The following is an 18,619-nucleotide window of genomic DNA, read 5'->3' as shown; positions in this document are numbered from 1 at the left end:
AAAATTCATTATTTTTTTACCCCGAACATGTTTATAGAGACCCTAGTAGCAGATTTATAATCTTGCAAGGTAAACTTCAAGGCCGTACAACCACAATTGCCTCGGTTTACGCCCCAAATGCTGCACAAGCAACTTTTTTCCAACAATTTTTCACCATCCTAGATAGATATATTTCTCCCCATATGATAGTAGGCGGCGACTTTAATCTCACAGCACACCCAACCCTTGACAGAAGTAACATTACCCCCTCCTCCAAGGCCTTCCCTAAATCTCTCACACGCGTTTTGAACACTCATCAACTCTTAGACGTTTGGCAAGCACATAATATCGGCTGCAAATCATATACTTTTTATTCACACCCGCACAATACCTCAGTCCGTATAGACTACATTTTTTGCACCCTCACAGTGCTAGCGAACTCCTCCAACACAGTTATACACGTCTGCCCATGGTCAGATCACCAGATCGTGGCTTTTAGCATCTCTAGATTAGGCCTTAAACCCACCACTTACTCCTGGAGACTAAACGACTCTTTGTTAACTGACTCATCAACTATAGACTCTCTTACATCTCATCTTAACGACTAGTGATGGACGAACGTTTCGCCCGGCGGTCGTTTCGCGGCGAATTTCCGACTTTCGCCGTCCGCGGGTTCGAACGCCTTTTTCCGTCGTTCGCCCCGGCGGACTTACGTGTTTAATGTATACAAGAACTTTAACCTTTCGTGACACGTTTATCATGTGTTACAGGACAACCAATTGAGACATGACAGCTCATGGACACTTGGACATTCCCCCTAACCTATAAATACACCCGATCCGGTGGCCATTTTACATTCTTTCTTCTGTCACTGTAGGGAAAGGTTCCTGTGTGGAGTAGGGACAGAGAAAACGCTAGCTATTTGGTACACAAAAGTTCTTTTCAGGACTGGTATAGGTGTTAGGTCAGCAGCCTGAGTTTCTTTTGTCAGTTTAGATAAAGGGACAGAGCGCTGTATGCTGCTATTTTAGGGACAGCTCAGCCAGATTAGTCTTTCTTCATCATCATCATCATCATCATCATTAGCTGTTACTATCAGGTCCACAAAAGAGCTATTCCAGCTAATCGTTCCAGCCTACTCTTTTTTGCCAATTTGTATAGGGACAGGCAGGAAGCAGTGTGTCAGGCAGTGAGGATAATTTTAAAGACTTGCTGTTACTATTAGTTCCACAAAGGTTCTTTTCAGGACTGGTATCAGTGGTACGGTAATAGGCTTGTACACGTATAATATTCTTTCTTCCAAATATAGAAAGAATATTATACTTGACTGCTGCCCTTCTGCTGCAGTCTGCTAATCATTCACAACTCACTTGTTCCACAAAGCTCTTTATCAGGACTGGTAACTTGGTCTGTCTAGGGTGCTACGGTACATAGGCTTGGGTGCGGTACAGTCTGCTGTTCTGTAAGGACCGCTATCGGTCCACAATACATAGGGTTGCCGTGCACTACTGCTGACCGCTGCCCTATACTGCAGCAGTCCTTCATTGGTATAGGGACTGACGTACAGTCTGCTAATCACTAACACACAACCTGCTTGGTCCACAAAAGTTCTTATAAGGACTGGTAACTTGGTATAGGGTGCTACGGTACATAGGCCTGAGTGCAGTACAGTCTGCTGTTCTGTAAGGACCGCTATCGGTCCACAATACATAGGGTTGACGTGCACTACTGCTGACCGCTGCCCTATACTGCAGCAGTCCTTCATTGGTATAGGGACTGACGTACAGTCTGCTAATCACTAACACACAACCTGCTTGGTCCACAAAAGTTCTTATAAGGACTGGTAACTTGGTATAGGGTGCTACGGTACATAGGCCTGAGTGCAGTACAGTCTGCTGTTCTGTAAGGACCGCTATCGGTCCACAATACATAGGGTTGCCGTGCACTACTGCTGACCGCTGCCCTATACTGCAGCAGTCCTTCAGCGGTATAGGGACTGACGCACAGTCTGCTAAACACTAACACACAACCTGCTTGGTCCACAAAAGTTTTTATAAGGACTGGTAACTTGGTATAGGGTGCTACGGTACATAGGCCTGAGTGCAGTACAGTCTGCTGTTCTGTAAGGACCGCTATCGGTCCACAATACATAGGGTTGACGTGCACTACTGCTGACCGCTGCCCTATACTGCAGCAGTCCTTCAGCGGTATAGGGACTGACGCACAGTCTGCTAAACACTAATACACAACCTGCTTGGTCCACAAAAGTTTTTATAAGGACTGGTAACTTGGTATAGGGTGCTACGGTACATAGGCCTGAGTGCAGTACAGTCTGCTGTTCTGTAAGGACCGCTATCGGTCCACAATACATAGGGTTGCCGTGCACTACTGCTGACCGCTGCCCTATACTGCAGCAGTCCTTCATTGGTATAGGGACTGACGTACAGTCTGCTAATCACTAACACACAACCTGCTTGGTCCACAAAAGTTCTTATAAGGACTGGTAACTTGGTATAGGGTGCTACGGTACATAGGCCTGAGTGCGGTACAGTCTGCTGTTCTGTAAGGACCGCTATCGGTCCACAATACATAGGGTTGACGTGCACTACTGCTGACCGCTGCCCTATACTGCAGCAGTCCTTCATTGGTATAGGGACTGACGTACAGTCTGCTAATCACTAACACACAACCTGCTTGGTCCACAAAAGTTCTTATAAGGACTGGTAACTTGGTATAGGGTGCTACGGTACATAGGCCTGAGTGCAGTACAGTCTGCTGTTCTGTAAGGACCGCTATCGGTCCACAATACATAGGGTTGCCGTGCACTACTGCTGACCGCTGCCCTATACTGCAGCAGTCCTTCAGCGGTATAGGGACTGACGCACAGTCTGCTAAACACTAACACACAACCTGCTTGGTCCACAAAAGTTTTTATAAGGACTGGTAACTTGGTATAGGGTGCTACGGTACATAGGCCTGAGTGCAGTACAGTCTGCTGTTCTGTAAGGACCGCTATCGGTCCACAATACATAGGGTTGACGTGCACTACTGCTGACCGCTGCCCTATACTGCAGCAGTCCTTCAGCGGTATAGGGACTGACGCACAGTCTGCTAAACACTAATACACAGCCTGCTTGGTCCACAAAAGTTTTTATAAGGACTGGTAACTTGGTATAGGGTGCTACGGTACATAGGCCTGAGTGCAGTACAGTCTGCTGTTCTGTAAGGACCGCTATCGGTCCACAATACATAGGGTTGCCGTGCACTACTGCTGACCGCTGCCCTATACTGCAGCAGTCCTTCATTGGTATAGGGACTGACGTACAGTCTGCTAATCACTAACACACAACCTGCTTGGTCCACAAAAGTTCTTATAAGGACTGGTAACTTGGTATAGGGTGCTACGGTACATAGGCCTGAGTGCAGTACAGTCTGCTGTTCTGTAAGGACCGCTATCGGTCCACAATACATAGGGTTGCCGTGCACTACTGCTGACCGCTGCCCTATACTGCAGCAGTCCTTCATTGGTATAGGGACTGACGTACAGTCTGCTAATCACTAACACACAACCTGCTTGGTCCACAAAAGTTCTTATAAGGACTGGTAACTTGGTATAGGGTGCTACGGTACATAGGCCTGAGTGCAGTACAGTCTGCTGTTCTGTAAGGACCGCTATCGGTCCACAATACATAGGGTTGCCGTGCACTACTGCTGACCGCTGCCCTATACTGCAGCAGTCCTTCAGCGGTATAGGGACTGACGCACAGTCTGCTAAACACTAACACACAACCTGCTTGGTCCACAAAAGTTTTTATAAGGACTGGTAACTTGGTATAGGGTGCTACGGTACATAGGCCTGAGTGCAGTACAGTCTGCTGTTCTGTAAGGACCGCTATCGGTCCACAATACATAGGGTTGACGTGCACTACTGCTGACCGCTGCCCTATACTGCAGCAGTCCTTCAGCGGTATAGGGACTGACGCACAGTCTGCTAAACACTAATACACAGCCTGCTTGGTCCACAAAAGTTTTTATAAGGACTGGTAACTTGGTATAGGGTGCTACGGTACATAGGCCTGAGTGCAGTACAGTCTGCTGTTCTGTAAGGACCGCTATCGGTCCACAATACATAGGGTTGCCGTGCACTACTGCTGACCGCTGCCCTATACTGCAGCAGTCCTTCATTGGTATAGGGACTGACGTACAGTCTGCTAATCACTAACACACAACCTGCTTGGTCCACAAAAGTTCTTATAAGGACTGGTAACTTGGTATAGGGTGCTACGGTACATAGGCCTGAGTGCAGTACAGTCTGCTGTTCTGTAAGGACCGCTATCGGTCCACAATACATAGGGTTGACGTGCACTACTGCTGACCGCTGCCCTATACTGCAGCAGTCCTTCATTGGTATAGGGACTGACGTACAGTCTGCTAATCACTAACACACAACCTGCTTGGTCCACAAAAGTTCTTATAAGGACTGGTAACTTGGTATAGGGTGCTACGGTACATAGGCCTGAGTGCAGTACAGTCTGCTGTTCTGTAAGGACCGCTATCGGTCCACAATACATAGGGTTGACGTGCACTACTGCTGACCGCTGCCCTATACTGCAGCAGTCCTTCAGCGGTATAGGGACTGACGCACAGTCTGCTAAACACTAATACACAACCTGCTTGGTCCACAAAAGTTTTTATAAGGACTGGTAAGTTGGTATAGGGTGCTACGGTACATAGGCCTGAGTGCAGTACAGTCTGCTGTTCTGTAAGGACCGCTATCGGTCCACAATACATAGGGTTGCCGTGCACTACTGCTGACCGCTGCCCTATACTGCAGCAGTCCTTCATTGGTATAGGGACTGACGTACAGTCTGCTAATCACTAACACACAACCTGCTTGGTCCACAAAAGTTCTTATAAGGACTGGTAACTTGGTATAGGGTGCTACGGTACATAGGCCTGAGTGCAGTACAGTCTGCTGTTCTGTAAGGACCGCTATCGGTCCACAATACATAGGGTTGCCGTGCACTACTGCTGACCGCTGCCCTATACTGCAGCAGTCCTTCAGCGGTATAGGGACTGACGCACAGTCTGCTAAACACTAATACACAACCTGCTTGGTCCACAAAAGTTCTTATAAGGACTGGTAACTTGGTATAGGGTGCTACGGTACATAGGCCTGAGTGCGTTACAGTCTGCTGTTCTGTAAGGACCGCTATCGGTCCACAATACATAGGGTTGACGTGCACTACTGCTGACCGCTGCCCTATACTGCAGCAGTCCTTCAGCGGTATAGGGACTAAGAGTTTTGTCACAGGGTGATTTAAAAAATGACAGGCAGAGGAAGAGGCAGGCCCTTCCGCAGGGGTGGTAGGGGTAGGGCAGGAGCAACAGCCTTGAGCCAAAGTGGGAAGTTGCAGAAGGTGCGTTCAATTACTTTAAAGGACGCACCAGACTTGGTTGAGTGGCTCACTCTGCCTTATTCTTCTGCACCCTCCTCATCCTCTCGATCTGCACCCTCTTCTTCACTCTCTGCTATGTGCACCCCCAAAGACACTACCACCAACAACACCACCACCACCACATACCTTCCGCTTGAGTCACAGGAATTATTTTCCGATCCATATCAAGAGGACATTTCTGATGCGCAGCCACTCTTGGTATTGGATCAGGAAGAGGAGGTAGCAACAAGCGCTGCTCAGCAGTCTGACGACAGTACCCAGATCAGCCCAAGGAGGAGGTTGGTCCCCGGTGTTGCTGCCTACTCCGAGATCTCTACTTATAGCGGTGGGGAAGGTGACGTTGATGATGACGTGTCTAGTGATGTCACGTGGGTGCCCACAAGAGAGGAAGAGGAGGGGAGTTCAGAGGGAGATATGGACCAGCAGATAGGGAGGAGAAGCAGCAATGACTTACATTGCACAGCAGGGACAACGCAGACTGCAAATGTATCAGGAGCGAGTCATCGACCATGTACGGTCACATCTGGCGCTCCCAGGACACCGGCACATGGCTCCGCAGTGTGGGCTTTTTTTAACGTGTCCGCTGCTGACAATAGCGTTGCCATCTGCAATCTTTGCAGTCAACGCGTTAGTCGCGGTAAGCCCAATACTCACCTAGGGACGACCGCCTTAAGAAGACACATGAGCAGCCATCACCGAGCCGAGTGGGAGCAACGGAACGCACAAAGCCACACTGCAGGCTCTCACCGTCCAGCCTCGTCTTCTACTTCTCCTTCTCCTCTCTCCTCACAATTGTCCTCCACTCCACCTTCCATCACGCCAAGCTCACGTTTTTCTGCAAAAAGGCAGGCTTCCGTGGGCCTAATGTTTGAGCGTAAAAAAATGATGACGCCGGATAACCCTCTTGCCCAACGGTTGACGGCTGGCTTGTCAGAACTCATAGCCCGCCAACTACTGCCATATAAACTGGTGGACTCGGAGGCCTTTCGCAAATTTGTGGCCATTGGAACACCACAATGGAAGGTCCCAGGAAGGAAGTATTTCTCAGAGAAGGGCATCCCAGAGCTATATGGCCATGTTCAGCGGCAAGTGAATGTATCTCTGGCACACAGTGTCGGTGCCAAGATACATCTGACCACAGACACGTGGTCTAGCAAACACGGGCAGGGAAGGTATATCAGTTTTACTGCCCACTGGGTGAACCTTCTGACGGCCGTCAAGCATGTAACCCGTGGCACCCGTGTAGATTTGGTTTTACCGCCACGGATTGCATGCAGGCCTGACTCTTCTTCTCCTCCTCCTCCTACTCCATCCTCCTCCCTCTCCTCCTCAGCTGCCTCCTCCTTTTCCGCTGCTAGCGTCTCATCCGCTGCACCGCCCAAGCTCCCCAGAACCTATTCCACATGCCAGGTGAGACGTTGCCATGCCGTGCTGCGTCTGTTGTGCCTGGAAGCCAAGAGCCACACTGGCCCGGCACTCCTTTCAGCTTTGCGTTCACAGGCAGATGAGTGGCTAACACCGCTCAATTTGACAGTTGGTAAAGTGGTGTGTGACAACGGTGCCAATCTGCTTAGCGCATTGAAACAGGGCAAAATCACGCACGTGCCGTGCATGGCACACGTCTTAAACTTGGTCGTGCAGCGATTCCTTGTCAAATACCCTGGGGTCCAGGACATCTTGCGGCAGGCAAGGAAAATCTCGGCCCATTTCAGAAGATCTTACACGGCCATGGCTCGCCTTGCTGACATTCAGCGGCGACACCACCTGCCGGTCAGACGTCTTATTTGCGATTGCCCGACGCGATGGAACTCAACCTTCTATATGCTTGATAGGCTGCTCCAGCAGAAACGTGCAGTTAACGTCTACCTGTATGAACTCTGCGAAAGAAACGGTTCTGGGGAGCTGGGGTTTTTTTCACCGCGCCAGTGGCTGCTCATGCGCGACACATGCAGACTTCTGCGGCCATTTGAGGAGATCACCAAAATGGTCAGTCGCAGCCATGGCGCCATCAGTGACATGGTACCTTATGCCTTCTTTATGGAGCGTGCATTACGTCGTGTTATTGATCAAGCTGTGGAGGAGCAGGAGTGGGAAGATGAGGAAGTCGCAATGCTGGATGAATTCCCAGGGGGGGCTACTCTATCTGAGACAAGTCAACAACAGGAGTCTGATGAGGAGTCAGAGGATGATGGTGCCGGGGCGGATGAGGAGGAGCAAGAAGAGCATGCTTTAAACCTTTCTGGGATCCCTGTTGTGCGAGGATGGGGAGAGGAGAATGAAGAGGACGACATTATCCTGGATGATGAGCAGGAGCCAGGCCACCACACCACTTCCACTTTAGTGCAAATGGGGGCCTTCATGCTCCAGTGTTTTAATAGGGACCCCCGTATAAAAAGCATGAGGGTCAAGGACCAGTACTGGGTGGCAACGTACTTAGATCCCCGGTACAAACACAAAATGGCGGAAATGTTACCGCCGTCGCAGAGGGCTGTCAGAATGCAGCACTTCCAGGCCTTGCTTCGAGAAATGCTGCATTCTGCTTTTGCGTGCGCTGGCAGAGGAGCAATTCCCACTCCCAGAGAAGGATTTGCGGGTACCAATCCAACAGCGCCTGCAAGAAGAGGCCGCTCTGAGGAGTGATGAACCCCTAGACTACTGGGTGGGCAGGCTTGACCTCTGGCCAGAGCTTGCCCAATTTGCAATGGAACTGTTGGCTTGCCCCTCATCCAGTGTCCTGTCCGAAAGGACGTTCAGCGCAGCAGGGGGGATTGTGACCGATAAGCGTACTCGCCTAGCTCACGACAGTGTTAACTACCTCACATTTCTAAAAATGAATGAGGCATGGATCTCGGAGGAATTCAACACATGTGACCAGTAGACCATGTATATGTCTATAAACAATTTTTGGAATCAAGCACACAGACCTTCTTAATTCATTTGGCTCACTTCCCTGACCCAAAAAAGCACACCGTACTATATGCCCCTACCCTCCTCTTTGAAGAGGTTGAGCGGTGTCATATTTCTACTGGGGCTGCTTATTATGAGGGGTTCCCACCATCCCTGTGCTGTGCTGACTTCCTCCTGGGGGTTCTTATTATGAGGGGCTCCCACCATCCCTGTGCTGTGCTGACTTCCTCCTGGGGGTTCTTATTATGAGGGGATCACACCATCCCTGTGCTGTGCTGACTTCCTCCTGGGGCTGCTTACGGTGCTGCTGTCAGTGCTGTATGTCACGGTGCTGCTGTCAGCGCTGTATGTCACGGAGCTGCTGTCAGCGCTGTATGTCACGGAGCTGCTGTCAGCGCTGTATGTCACGGAGCTGCTGTCAGCGCTGTATGTCACGGTGCTGCTGTCAGCGCTGTATGTCACGGAGCTGCTGTCAGCGCTGTATGTCACGGAGCTGCTGTCAGCGCTGTATGTCACGGAGCTGCTGTCAGCGCTGTATGTCACGGAGCTGCTGTCAGCGCTGTATGTCACGGAGCTGCTGTCAGCGCTGTATGTCACGGAGCTGCTGTCAGCGCTGTATGTCACGGAGCTGCTGTCAGCGCTGTATGTCACGGTGCTGCTGTCAGCGCTGTATGTCACGGAGCTGCTGTCAGCGCTGTATGTCACGGAGCTGCTGTCAGCGCTGTATGTCACGGAGCTGCTGTCAGCGCTGTATGTCACGGAGCTGCTGTCAGCGCTGTATGTCACGGAGCTGCTGTCAGCGCTGTATGTCACGGAGCTGCTGTCAGCGCTGTATGTCACGGAGCTGCTGTCAGCGCTGTATGTCACGGAGCTGCTGTCAGCGCTGTATGTCACGGTGCTGCTGTCAGCGCTGTATGTCACGGAGCTGCTGTCAGCGCTGTATGTCACGGAGCTGCTGTCAGCGCTGTATGTCACGGTGCTGCTGTCAGCGCTGTATGTCACGGTGCTGCTGTCAGCGCTGTATGTCACGGAGCTGCTGTCAGCGCTGTATGTCACGGAGCTGCTGTCAGCGCTGTATGTCACGGAGCTGCTGTCAGCGCTGTATGTCACGGAGCTGCTGTCAGCGCTGTATGTCACGGAGCTGCTGTCAGCGCTGTATGTCACGGTGCTGCTGTCAGCGCTGTATGTCACGGAGCTGCTGTCAGCGCTGTATGTCACGGAGCTGCTGTCAGCGCTGTATGTCACGGAGCTGCTGTCAGCGCTGTATGTCACGGAGCTGCTGTCAGCGCTGTATGTCACGGAGCTGCTGTCAGCGCTGTATGTCACGGAGCTGCTGTCAGCGCTGTATGTCACGGAGCTGCTGTCAGCGCTGTATGTCACGGAGCTGCTGTCAGCGCTGTATGTCACGGAGCTGCTGTCAGCGCTGTATGTCACGGAGCTGCTGTCAGCGCTGTATGTCACGGTGCTGATGTCAGTGCTCTGTATTACGGTGCTGCTGTCAGTGCTCTGTATTACGGTGCTGCTGTCAGATGCCTCTATCACGGTGCAGGTGTCATTCCGGTATGTCACGCTGCTGGTGATCATCTCCTGCACCCTCTTGTTTGCCTACCCTGGTCCCTGACCTTCCCTCTCCTCCATTGCCTTCATTAGCTCCATAGTCCTGAATTGTCAGAACAATTTCCCAAATAAAAAAAAAATGCTTGTAGTTATCGATCCCAAATTCACCTCATACATGTATTATCCTATTGTCCAGGTGGTGGGACTACGTGCTACCCCCTAATAATTACCCCGTGGCCGCAAATTCGACCTAAAGGTTTGCGAAATTCGCCTCCCATTGAAGTCAATGGAGCCCGCGGCGAACGGTCGTTTTCGCGAACGTTTGGGTCCGTTCGCGTTTCGCGTTCGCGAAACGTCCCGTCGGAAGTTCGTCCATCACTATTAACGACTATTTCACTGAGAATCAGCTCCCAGACACCCAACCATGTACTCTATGGACTGCCCACAAAGCATTGATGCGTGGTCATCTCATCAACATAGCCTCCGGGAAGAATAAAGCAAAATTATTGGAACTTAGAACACTTACAAAAACACTTGATAAATTATACAATTGTTATAATCAATCTCCTACCCCCGAATTATTACAGCAGATAACTAACAAAAAACAAACCTTAGACCTGTTGCTATCTGATAAAACAGAAAAATCTCTGCGATGGGCAAAAGCTAAATTTCTCCTTTACAGTAACTCAGCCTCTACAATGTTTGCTCGCAAACTCAACCAAACTATTAAACCGACCCACAACTACAAACTCCGGAACTCGGCAGGTGCTTTGGTTTCACACCCAAGTGACATAGTGAAAATTTTTACAGAATACTATGAAAAGCTATATGCAGCTCCCCATCCCACCAAGGACCCTTCCTCCCAATCTTGGTTCTCAAACCTCTCATTACCATCTTTATCACCCCAACAGATGGAATTATTAAACGCCCCATGCTCAGAGTTAGAGATCTCGATGCTCATCAAGTCACTTAAAACCTCTACTGCTTCAGGTCCTGACGGATACTCAGCCTCCTACTATAAGAAATTCGCACACATTTTAACACCCAAACTGACTTCTCTTTACAACCACATATTGAAAGGCAATAACTTCCCCGCAGAAATGTTATTAGCCAACATGTCCCTCATCCCTAAACCTCACAAAGACCATTCTCTCCCCCAAAATTTTCGCCCTATCTCAGTTATAAATAATGATTTAAAAATCTTTGGCAAATTGTTAGCCAACAGGTTGGCCTCTGTTATATCCTCTTTAATCTCACCGGATCAAACTGGGTTCATCCCAAGCCGACAAATTACCGACAATATTTGCCTGGTCACCAACATAATTCAAGACGCCAATCTCCACTCTAGTCAAATGCTCTTGCTTAGCCTTGATGTTCACAAGGCGTTTGACAGCGTTAGCTGGTCTTACTTAGACCACCTATTACCTAAATTCGGAATCACTGGTGAATTCTTACACGGTTTTCACGCCTTATACAGAGACCCCCAAACCAGAATTAAATTACCAGGTAATAACTCCCAATTTTTCCCACTACAGAGAGGCATGAGGCAGGGGTGTCCTTTATCCCCCCTTCTATTTGCTCTTGCAATAGAGCCCCTTGCCCGCGCCATTAAAGAAAACACTAACATTCAAGGTTATCGCAAAGGCCCCGACGAATTTAAAATAAGCCTATATGCTGACGATGTACTTCTATTTATCACCAACCCCTTAATTGCGCTACCCAACTTAATCACATTATTAGACTCTTTTCACACTATCTCAGGCTTAGGAGTTAACTTGGCTAAATGCTCGGCTATGCCCATTAATATCGACGATTCCAATCAGAATTGCATAAAGCTACGACTTAGCTGTATCACTACAACGCCACTTCCCCTTTGCTTGGTGCACCCAAACATTCCGCTACTTAGGCATACAACTTACCCCTGAATTTAAAACTTTGTTCCAAACAAATTATCACCCTGTAGTTTCAAACATCCGATCTCTCCTACTTACTTGGGATAAATATCATATCTCATTCCTTGGCAGGGTTACGGCCATAAAGATGGCTATATTACCAAAACTACTATTTTTTTTCAGATCCCTACCTATTTATATCACAAAAATCTACATAGACTCCATTCAAAGAGATATTAACAAATTTATTTGGCACCATAAAAAACCCAGATTTCATAAATCCCTGTTATATAGACCTTTACCCTTGGGTGGTCTAGGCCTCCCAAATCTTTGGCTTTACTATTTATCCGCCAGACTAGCACAATCAGCTCAATGGCATAGTCCTCCAGCCAACATTCCATGGCTCAAATTCGAAAGCCACTCCATCTATCCCTTTCTACCCTCGGGATTACTATGGTCAAATTCATTTAAACCCAATTGGTTTTCCTCTCACAATACAATTGTATATCAATCTATGTATTTATGGTCACTCTATAGAAAGAAATTCCATCTAGCCTCCTCTATCTCTTCTCTACTCTCCTACTTAGGAGACCCCGAGTTTCCCCAAGCGACCCATGACTCCTCACAGTTCTCTCTATGGCACAAAGCCAACATAACCACATTCCGTGACTTTAAGTCAGGAACCGTCTTTAAGACTTTCCCTCAATTACAAACACAATACAAGCTCCCCTCCACAGAACTTCATAATTACACACTGATTAAACACTTTTTCCAGCTTAGAGGCTCCTTGGACACGCGTCTGCAAAGCACTCATTTTGAACGTATATGCTCTCATTCCCCTAGAGATAGAGGTATTATCTCTATCATTTATCGCTCACTTATGGAGACCACACTAGAGGATAAAACCAAACCAATGCTTAAATGGGAAACCGATATAGGCTTATCATTCGATCCAACTGAATGGCAGGAAATGCTGACTAACATGTTTAAAAGCACTAGATCATATTCAATACGTGAAACTGCTGTTAAACTGCATACGAGATGGTACATGACCCCTGCAAAAATCCACTCGATATATCCTGCAGTTTCCCCACTGCTTTCGTGGCTGCAATCAAACAGGCACGCTACCACATATCTTTTGGAGCTGTAGTCACCTTAACCCAATTTGGCAGAAGTCCTCCACCATAGTTGCCTCAATAGTAGGTCATCCTATCACTTTCACAATGCAAATCTGCCTATGTTTTTCTTCCATCCCCGATATACCGACACACTGTAGAAAGCTTATTTATACACTTTTTGTAGCGATCCACTGGGTCATTGCTCTTAACTGGCGTTCTTCATCTCTTCCTTGGGCTCAGGTCGTAGCTAGGATGGAAACTATTAAATTATCTGAACGTATCCACCACATTTTATTTGATACAATGCAAATATTTGAAGATAAATGGAAACACTGGAACACATCACTATTGGAATTATAGGATACTCTCATTAGACATCTGTATGTCTTTCTAACTTTCGCCCTCTATCATTTACTGTACTTTATATTCCCTCAGGTCGATTTTTGTACTTACTAATGCATTGTCTCCCACCTTGTATATGTATATCTTGTCTCGCTTTATACAGTTAATCTGGTCTGACACCATTGTTGTACTCTTTTTTGTATTCATCGAATAAAACTTTTTGTAAACAAAAAAGAATACCAAATACAGCCAACAGATTTTGGGACAAAAGCCTCTTTTCTTCAGGGATTAAGCATATGATTTGTAAGTAAAACTCATCATTTTATACTCAAGAACAGATTATCTGCTAAACAATTCATTTATTGTGATCACAGAGGAGCCAGCCTAAGACCACAACTAGAACACTGCGCTTTTACTACAGGTCAGACTCCAATGATAATTCTTGCTCTCTCTCTTCTCCCCCTCCCCCTCCCTCTCTCTCTTCTCCCCCTAACCCCCCTTCTCTCTCTTCTCCCCTCTTTCACTCCCCCCTCTCTCCCTCTACCCTCTCTCTATCTCTCCTACCTCCCCCCTCTCCCTCTCTGTCTCCCATTCTCACCCTCTCTCGCCCTCCCTCTATTTCCCCTCTCTCTCCCCCCTTTATCTCCCCCCCTCTCTCTCCCTCTCTTTCCCTCCCTCTCTCCCCCTTCACCTCCTCCCCTCCTCTCTCTCTCTCTTCCTCCCTCTCTCCCCCTTCCCACATCTCTCTCTCTCTCTCACCCCTCTCCACCATCTCTCTCTCTCTCCCCTCTCTCGTCCCCATTCTCACCCTCTCTCTCTCCCTTTCTCTCTCATCCCTCTCTCCCTCCCTCTCTTCACCTTCACCCCTCCCCTCCTCTTCCCTCCTCTCTCTCCCCTCCTCTCTCCCTCTTCTCCCCCTCTCTCACCCTCTCTCTCTTCCATTTTCATTCCCCCTCCCCTTCTCTCTTTCTCCTTCTCTCTCTCCCTTCCTCCCTCTCTCTACCTTCTCATACCTCTCTCTCTCTCCCCTCTCTCACCCCCGTTCTCACCCTCTCTCTCTTTCTCTCTCACCCTCCCCCTTCTCTCTCTCTCTCCTCCTCTCTCCCCATTCTCACACACCTCTCTCTCTACCCCCTCTCCGCCATCTCTCTCTTTCCCCTCTCTCACCCCCGTTCTCACCCTCTCTCTCTCCCCCTCCCCCTCCTCCTTACTCTATTCCCCTCTCTCCTTCTTCTCTCTCTCTCCCTCTCTCCCCCAACTCTCCCTCTCTCTCTCCCCTCTCTTCCCCCATCTCTCCCTCCCCCTTGCTTTCTCTCTCTCTCCCTTGTTCTCACCCCCCTCTCTCTCTCCCCTCCTCTCTCTCTCCCTCTCTCTTCTCTACTCCCCCCCCTTCTCTCTCTTCTCCCACTCTCTCGCTCTCTCTCTCTCCCCTCTCTCCCCCCCTCTCTCTGTCGCTATATATATATATATATATATATATATATATATATATATATATATTATGGTACCACAATGCATGCTGTATTCATAGGGAAGACTTTTTACAGCTTTGGAGAGTGGAGGAGGGGCATTAAAACCCCTTCCAAATAATTTTGAAGGAGTACCCAACTAAAGGGCATATCACTCCAACAATTCTGGTTAGGAAGCTCATAACACATCAAGGCTACCCTCCAGTGAGTAGCCAGCAAATCATCCAACACAAACATCAAACTGAAGGAGCGTAGGACAAAAGGGTTCACAGATAAAAAAAAAACACAACCAATACATTTGGGGTAAAGAATACGCAATTTTATCAGGGCTTGAGATACAAACAGGAACTTGAATGGATTGGACTCAAGGCAAAATGTTTCTTTTGTTAATCCTTATAGAAGAGGTGATAATGAACTAGGGGAATTAATAACCGATGGCGCCACCATTGCTGGCAACTGTAAAGCATTTGGTAATATCTTAGCTATTCGTCCCATTGTGCCAATAATGCTGACACCGCTGCTTACTGATTCCCCTAATTCATTAACACCTTTCATAGAAGCATTCAGTGGCGTAACTTGAACCTTCAGGGCCCCCGATGCAAGAAACCATGAAGGGCCCCCCTGAACCCCAGCCAGGGCCCTTCCCTCCGAGTCCGGCGGTGGAACTCCAGGGCGTGGTCACAGGTATGATCTTTGTGAGCCCTGTAGTTCCACCACTGGTATCAGTAGTATCAGTAGTTTTTTTTTATTATTGCAGGATGGGGCCCCCGTCCCCAGAAGAGATGAGGTCCTTTTCTCCAGGGCAAATGAAGTTACTGCCCCCAGGTGAGAAGGGGTCCCTGTCCCCAGGGGAGGTGGGGGTCCCTGTCCCCATGTGAGAAGGGGTCCCTGTTCCCAGGGGGAGATGGAGGGGGTATGTAATGGTGTGTGGGCGATGGGGTCCTCTCACTCACCATGACCAAGCTGTAGGCCGCGCACTCATCCATGTTGGCCTGGGCTCCATCCAGTGTGCTGGATGGGTGATCAGCATATCAGCATGGAGCTCTGCTAGTCACCCTCCACCTTCAGCCATCCGTGTGCATGGTGCACTGGTACCCCTAGCTGCCTATGCTGCTGCCGGCCATATGTAGAGGGGGCTGCATGGGCCCCCTGCATCACAGGGCCCGGTTGCGGTCGCGACTGCTGCACCCCCTATAGTTACGCCCCTGGAAGCATTAACATAAGAAAACTATTCCCTGCCCGTTTCGTTGGGAGGAAAGGGCGCTAAAATACCTAGGTGTGTGGGTGGCCCCGAACGTTGATACAATTTTTGACTTCAATTTCCCCCCATTGTTGAGAAGGATCGAAGAGGATTTGCGCAAGTGGGGTGCGGGATGGTTCTCCTGGTTTGGGCGCGCAGCAATTCTGAAAATGTCAATCTTACCTAGACTAATATACTTATTTAGGGCGCTACCAGTCAGGATCCCGAGAATTTTTTTCAATAAATTAAATTCGCTGGCGTTAAATTTCTTGTGGAACAAAAAAACGGCAAGGATTAAATTTGCACTATTAACGAAACCAAAAGATAAGGGAGGGATGGGTCTACCAAATTTCAAGAACTATCAGATAGCAGCGCACCTGACCAGAATAGTTGATTGGCACTGCCACAGGGATGACAAGGACTGGGTACGATTAGAAGAAAAGCTGACTGAGAATAGGTTACACTTCTCTCCATGGATCCCCTTGACCAAACTCAGAGAGGGGATTAGCTTAAACCCCCTAACTGAGACTACACTCGCATTACTTCATGCAACTACTAAACACTCAGCAGTGACGACCCTGTATAGCCCTCTGACTCCGTTAAGGGATAACCCTGACTTGCTACCAGGAATGGATAATGTTATTTTCACTGATAAGACATTGGACTCCCCGAGAGTAGTAAAGAATTGCTTCTTCAGGGGAAGACTAAAAGACCTATCTGTTCTTAGGAGGGATTGGGAAGTGCCCACCCTTCCTCTTTGGACATACTTCCAACTCAGGAGTTATGTTAATTCCTCACGTCATAGGGGAGAATTTACAAGACCTTTGACAGACCTTGAGACGGTGTGTGCGTCTGGCGAGAGACAGATTAAGACTACCTCGATGGCCTATTCCTGGTTGCAAAACTTAACCAAACACTCTGAGGACAACTTTAGGAGTAAGTGGTCTCGTGAGCTCGGCAGAAAGCTTACGGACTCACAATGGGGGAGCGCCTGCGCATTGGCACACCGATGCTCGATTAATACCAACACACAAGAGTTATGTTATAAATTATTGATTAAGTGGTACCACACACCAGACAGGCTTCATAGGTGGTTTCCTCAGGTGTCGGAGCTTTGCTGGAGGTGCCAAAGCGAGGTGGGGACACTTACGCATATTTGGTGGAGTTGCCCAAAACTGACACCTTTTTGGGATGCGGTAAGGGCCATAATCAAGCAAATCACACATACCTCTACCTCACTTGATGCAGCTTGCTGCCTCCTACATATTACTGACACACCACGGAAGAGCTATAAAAATTCTTTACTCAAGCATCTTTTGAATGCAGCAAAAGCACTAGTGCCTCTGCATTGGCGTTCTCCCAGAGTCCCCACAGTGACAGATTGGCTGAACAAAGTGGCAGATACCTATATAATGGAAGAAACGGTAGCACAGGCTCATGAGACAGTGGATCTATTTCATGTTACCTGGACACCTTGGATTGTGTTCAGACATTCCAGGAGGCATGCCGAGATTCTCCAGGTTAACTAAGATGTTCCTTTCTTAAGCAGACTACCCCTCCTTCTTTTCATTTCACTCTCCCTTTCTTTCTATACTGTTTTTTCTATCTCCTATTCATGCTATTCTCCTTTTGATCTTGCTACATTTCTTTCCTACAGAAGTTGCCAGATCTCTTCTGGCTATATAGTTTGTTTGACCGCATGGTACAATTGACTCGGATCTCTCCAAGGCAAGTTTTTGTTACTGGAGAGGGGTTTTGTTTGCACCGCACACTTCAATTATCAACGTAATAAATCTGAGGCGGACCGGTTGCTTTCCAACTGAGGGATCCCAGGCGAAGGTGGAATCTCATTGTTTATCATAAGTGCTGCTCTGTAGAGATGAAGTCAACCATGCTGTTGTAATTTTGATTTTTGTACCATTCATACTTTATTATCGCAATAAAAGCTATTGATGTGAAAAAAAAGAAAACTATTCCCTCAATCCATTCAAGCTTTTTTTTGTATCTCAAGCTCTGATGAACGGGGTATTCTTGACCCCAAATGTGTTGGCTGCTTTTTTTATCTGCAAACCATTGAAGAGATTTGTACCATTTTGTCCTATGCTCCTTCAATCTGACGTTCATGTTGGACGATTTGCTGGGTACTCACTAGAGGATATCCATGTTGTGTTATGAGCTTCCTAACCAAAATCAGTGGGCTGTTTGAATGACTGTTCTCATATAGTCCTATATGTATAAAACCTGGAGGGAAGGATGGTGTATAGTTCTACTTTAACCACTTCAATACCAGGCCGGCACTCCCGTCCCACCCCCTGTGCTGTCATAGTTTGAATGACAAATGCACAGCCTTGCAACACTGTACCTGTATGAAATTTCAGTGTGTTTTGTTGTGATTAGCGGTGATTGGCCACAACGAATCACGTGGTACAGTACCATGTACCATGTGATCACTGTAACCAATCACAGCTAGCAACACAATTGTACACAATAGATGGCATGAAAGGAAGCCATCCATTGTTTACAATTGTCATGTGACCTGCTGTGATTGGTCACAGTGATCACATGGTACTTGCAGAGGGCCGGTAAAGTGATCAGTCATCGGCGGACACAGCTGGTGATAGATCGCAACACAGATTGGCATGTGCTGGGAGGACAT

Source organism: Lithobates pipiens, unplaced genomic scaffold (assembly GCF_037356315.1).
Source record: "Lithobates pipiens isolate NorthernLeopardFrog02 unplaced genomic scaffold, aLitPip1_a1.2 Scaffold_22, whole genome shotgun sequence".
Taxonomy (NCBI): domain Eukaryota; kingdom Metazoa; phylum Chordata; class Amphibia; order Anura; family Ranidae; genus Lithobates; species Lithobates pipiens.
The sequence above is the reverse complement of the archived record's forward strand: the minus strand, read 5'-3'. Positions refer to the sequence as shown.